Below are 6,000 nucleotides of genomic sequence, written 5' to 3' on the forward strand. Positions count from 1 at the left end.
TGAAAAATGCAAATGATCGAGTTGGTAAGTTTGAAGAAAAGTCAGATGAAGGCATCTTCCTTGGATATTCAACCACAAGCAAAGCTTACAGAGTCTACAACAAGAAGACTCAAATTGTGGAAGAATCAATGAATGTCAAATTCCAAGATTCTATACAAAATGAATCCATTCAGACTCATCTTGAAGAGACTGAACCTGCTCCAGACTCTACAAAGTCTAAATCTCAAGAAGCAGCTCAGACTTTGAAGGACCAGCAACAAGTGACTGTTGAAGATTCAAGTGAAGGAAGTGACTATCAATCTGATAAATTAACCAGCAACTGAAAACATAAGTCCAGTCATCCCAAAGATCTTATTATTGGAGACATCAATGAAGGAATTCGCACAAGATCCAAAAGGCGAGAAGAGTCTAGTACTGTGGCTCTTATTTCTGAAATAGAACCCAAAAGCATAGAAGAAGCCTTATCTGATGAGAGCTGGATTGAAGCTATGCAAGAAGAACTCAGACAATTCAGAATTAATGATGTCTAGGAGTTGACTCCTAAACCAAAAGGTAAATCAATTGTTGGAGCTAAATGGATTTTCAGGAACAAGATGGACGAAAAAGGAAAAGTCATAAGAAACAAGGCTAGACTCGTGGCCAAAGGTTACACACAAGAAGAAGGGATCGACCATGACGAGACTTATGCACCGGTAGCAAGGTTAGAAGCAATTCATTTATTACTTGCATTTGCTTGTCATAAGAATTTCAGGTTATTCCAAATGGATGTCAAAAGTGCCTTCCTAAATGGATTCATCCGTGAGGAAGTTTATGTGGAACAACCACCTGGGTTTGAAGACCCAAGGAGACCAGACTCAGTATTCAGACTCAAAAAGGCCTTATATGGCTTAAAGCAAGCACCTCGAGCTTGGTACGACAGACTAAGTAAGTTTTTAATTGGAAATGGTTTTGTTAAAGGTAAAGTAGACACTACTCTTTTTATTAAAAGAGAAAGCAAAAGTTTTCTGCTTGTTCAAATATATGTCGATGATATTATTTTTGAATCCTCTAATGAAAGTCTGTGCAAGAAATTCTCTAAGACTATGCAGGATGAATTTGAAATGAGCATGATGGGTGAGTTAACCTTCTTTCTTGGACTTCAAATAAAACAACTAAAGGAAGGAACTTTCATTCATCAAGAAAAGTATGCAAATGATCTTGTCAAAAAGTTTGGGTGGACAATTGCAAAAGGCTGACATACCAATGTCAAGTTCCTTGAAGATAGACAAAGATGAAGAAGGAAAGAAAGTCGACCAAAAGTTATACAAGAGTATCATCGGATCACTTCTTTATCTTACTGCTTCTAGACCTGACATTTTGTTTAGTGTTTGCATTTGTGCCAGATTTCAATCAGACCCAAAAGAATCTCATTTAAATGCTGCAAAGCGTATTATCAAATATATTTCATCAACTTCAAGCTTTAGTCTCTGGTATCCAAAAAGGGGAGACTTTACTCTTCTTGGATATTCAGACGCAGACCTTGCTGGATGCAGAGTCGATAGAAAGAGCATCTCGGGTACATGTCAACTACTTGGAGCGGGGACGGTATCTTGGTTTTCAAGAAAGCAAAGTACGTAGCTCTCTCTACAGCGAAGCGAGTATATAGCTCTCGGAAGTTGTTGTTCACAAATTTTGTGGATAAAACAACAGCTAAGAGACTTTGGCATTGAAGACTCATGTACGAAGATTAATTGCGACAACACCAGCGCTATCAATCTCACCAAAAATCCAATTCTTCACTCAAGAGCAAAACATAGTGACTTGTATATGTAAATGTTGTTTCTTGTCCTCAGTTTGATTTGTGGTTGGATATGATGAAAGATGAGATGCAATTAAAAACGTAATAGTATTTGTAAGCCTATTGAATTGGTTGAGGGTCACAAGCTCATCCGCTGCAAATGGGTGAATGAGACTAAGAGAAATTTCGAGGGAAACATTAAGAAGTTTAAACTCAAATTACTAATAAAAAATTTCACTCATAAAGAAATTTAGTCTTTTCTAAAGACTATTTCAGAGTGAATATGGTATTACTGGCTCATTTTTATATGGAGTTGCATTAGATATATGATTCTAATTGTGTTTCTCAATGAATACCTTGATAAATAAGTCTATGTGGTATAACTCAAAGGTTTTGCAGCGGATGATTCAGGTAAGCTTGTGTGTGAATTGAAAACCCTTATTTATGGCCTTAAGAGAGTCTGTAGATCAGATGATGCTTGAAGTTTTATAGTGTTACCACTTCATTCAGTTTTGCTGAAAATAAAGTAGATTAATAATGTATATACTACAAGTCGGTTGAAGAAAATTTAGTTTTCTCATATTCCATGTAAGTGATAACTTACTTGCGATAGCAACAATGGATTACTGCATAAGATAAAATAAATATTGTCAAGGAATTTTGATTTGAAAAATCCCGATCAAGTACCTTTTGTCCTTGGCATTGAGATCTATAGAGATCGTTCTTGGCATATTTAGATTTATCTCAGATTGCATATGTTGATTGTATTTTGAAAATAGTCAATAAGTTAGGAGTTGCTGCTGTTGTTAGGGCTGATAGATTGAATATCTGGTATTATCCTTGTTCAAATTTTTGGAAAATCCAAATAAATAATACACTTTATGCTAGTGTATTAGCAAAAGGTGTAGTGTTATGACAAAGTAATAAACAGAAATCTATGTTATCATTTATCATTTAAACAGAGTTTATAACATGCCTTTTAGCTGTTACTCAGGATATTTGACTTCGGAACCTTATTAAAGAGTTGATCATATTGGATATTATGAATAAACCCATACGGTTGTATCAAGATAATAACTCTTTAGTGTTGTTTGCTAACAACAATAAGGGTCTCGAGGGGTCTAGATATATGACGGTCAGGTTCTTGACCATAACGAAATGATATAGAATGGTGACACTATAGTAGAGCGTATTTCCATGGATGATGTGGTTGTAGACCCACTAATTAAAGATTTTCGCCCTTGTATACTTGAACGATGTGTCGTGAACAAGGGCTAAGGAGCATCATTGGATGTTGTTGTTTAGTGAGAGCTGTTTTGATTTTGTTGTAATAAAGCTTATATGTATTACACATTTAATAAAGTGTTCATGAATGTGTGGTCACCATATTGAATTGATTATATACAATGAAATCTCAAGGTATTGTGTAAGCCTTGAGTGAAGACTGGGGCATCTGGTTATCAGCCTTGAACATATGTCTTGATTACACATAAAGAAAGATTAACCGTAAAGATAAGACATATGTGGGTTTATTAGAATCATAAGGATATTCTCTAGTGGCACATCCGGTTTTCTGTGACACATAAGATAAGAGAATAGTGACCGACAAGGGAGATAACACATAAGGTATTCCTCTTTATGAGGTATTATCTATTTGCCACATAATCATATTGAACCATATCAATAAAGTTGAAAGCATTCGTAATCATGAAAGAATATATATGAATATATGCAGTTACCGTCATGATTCGGTGTTGGAGACTTTATAAGATATGATTGACTATTAAGAATTGCCACTAGGCCAACATAAATGTGCACACATAAAGTACAGTCTCAATTAATATAGCCCAAGTGGGAGAATGTAAGAGTTTTCCTTATATGGGCTACATTAATTAAGATTGTAATTACCGTTTACGGGGTTGGTCTAATAAGGTAAGGCATAAGGTTTCCTTAATGGTCAAATATGGGTCTGGCATTGTGCGGGACGAGATGGGCCCGGCCTGTGATGAGAGTGCCCGTCCAAAACTCTATAAATAGTGCTAAGGTCCCTCTTCTAACCCTCATTCTTCCATGAACTCTCTCTCACCTCACATAAGGCAAGTTGTGAGTGGCGATCTCATTGAGCCAGGAACCGAGGGTCATAGAGGAGAAGAACCTGTGCGTCGGCTCGTCGTTTGAGAGTTGGATCAACGTCATTCCACATAAAGAACTATGGATTCCAAATCATGTACATAAACCTTCGTATTCTCCTCCTACATGTTCGGTCTTCTAGCTACGTCGATCTTGGGAAGCCACCTTGGCGGCTATCATCGTTCCTAGTCCGCTTGTGAAATAGATTGATGTTGACTCCTTTTTCTAATAAAATCCTTTTCGGTAAATTACCTAGATATAGGATAATAAAAAGTTTTAGGAACCCTAGGCGCGGCATTGGGTTTGCAAAATTGGAGGTGCTACTATGATAAAAAGAGTTTGGGATACGGAGTGCCATAACTTGCACAGATGGACATTTAAGTGCCATAACTTCGGAAAAGTACACTTAAGTGCTAGTTTTGGAGTAAAGTAAACACTTAAGTGCCACTTTGGTCAAAAAATTCGGCCAAATGGGCGACATAGCAATTTTCCGGCGAGTTAGGTGCAAAACGGCGTTGTTTTGCATGCGACGTGGCGTAAAAATACAAAAACGACATCGTTTTGTGTCGATGTGTAAATAATTAATATAAAAATTAATTAAATTAAATTTAAAATTAATTTTATTTAAAATATTCTAAAAATAAAAAAAAAACTTAAAATTAAGAAAAATAAAAAAATAAAAAAATTTAAATTAAAAAAGCTTTAAATTAAAAAATTAAAATTTAAAAGACTTAAAATTAAAAAAAATAAAATTTAAAAAACTTAAAATTTAAATAACATAAAATTTAAAAAACTTAAAATTAAAAGAAATTAAAATTTAAAAAAATTAAAATTTTAAAAAACTTAATTTTAAAATTTAAAAAACTTCCATATTTAAATTTAAATTTTTTCAAATTTTAAATTTTTTAAATTTTATTTTTTTAAATTTTAAGTTTTTTAAATTTTAATTTTTTTAAACTTTAATTTTTTTAAATTTTATTTTTTTAAATTTTATTTTTTTAAATTTTAAGTTTTTTGAATTTTAAGTTTTTAATTTTTTTGAATTTTTAGTTTTTTAAATTTTTAGTTTTTAATTCAATTTTTTTAATTTAAAGTGTTTTATTTTTTTTTAGTTTTTTAATTTTAAGTTTTTAATTTTTTAAGAATATTTTAAATAAAATTAAGTTTAAATTTAATTTAATTAATTTTTATATTAATTATTTACACATGAGACACAAAACGATGTCGTTTTGGCATTTTCTTGTCACGTTAGCGTGCAAAATGACGCTGTTTTGTACCAAACTCGCTGAAAAATTGCCACGTCGGCTATTTGGCAGGATTTTTTGATTTGGAGTGGCACTTAAGTGTTTCACTTTACTCTGGAATTGATACTTAAGTGTATTTTTCCAAAGTTATGGCACTTAAGTGTGCCTCCATGTCAAGTTATGTCACTTGAACTGTTCTTCTGCCGTGATAAAAGATTATTCATATATAACTTTTAATCCTAGAAAAGTATGATGGAGACAAACGAATGTATTACCATTCTCATTAGGCTGAAGGCACTAGTCCATCACTATTAGAACGTGATTAACTACTCTCATTATAACTGAAATTAGGTTGGTGGTCAGAAATTTTAGGTCCTCCAAGAACACAACATCCCATTAATTCTGAGTTTAATATCACTGGCCTATTATTATGAGTATCTTCGATTCACCAGCAGAACCTCCATACAATGTGATTAACTTGGATGGATAGAGAAATCTTTATGTATTTGAGAGGATCATGTCACCCGTTCATCCCGTTGGGGGAGGCTTTGCAAAAGTTCTATTCCTTCATAGTTGAGTAATTCAAGAAACGACCCATAAATTTTGTTTAATCTATACCATCATTCGAAAATTCAAATCACTACATGGGTCAACTGGCTATTATGGATCGCTCAAGCTCTAGACATCTAAGGTGGGATGTCACACTCAAGCGTGTATTTGACATTCTTCGCCTGACATGTAAGTCTCTACCACATAGGAAAAATAGAAGGAAACTATTCAGTGTGGATATGAGAACACCTATATAAGTTTTGGTTGAAGGCATGATCTCTCAAGTGGACATTGCACATT

The sequence above is a fragment of the Eucalyptus grandis genome, chromosome 3 (genome assembly GCF_016545825.1).
Source record: "Eucalyptus grandis isolate ANBG69807.140 chromosome 3, ASM1654582v1, whole genome shotgun sequence".
Taxonomy (NCBI): Eukaryota; Viridiplantae; Streptophyta; class Magnoliopsida; order Myrtales; family Myrtaceae; genus Eucalyptus; species Eucalyptus grandis.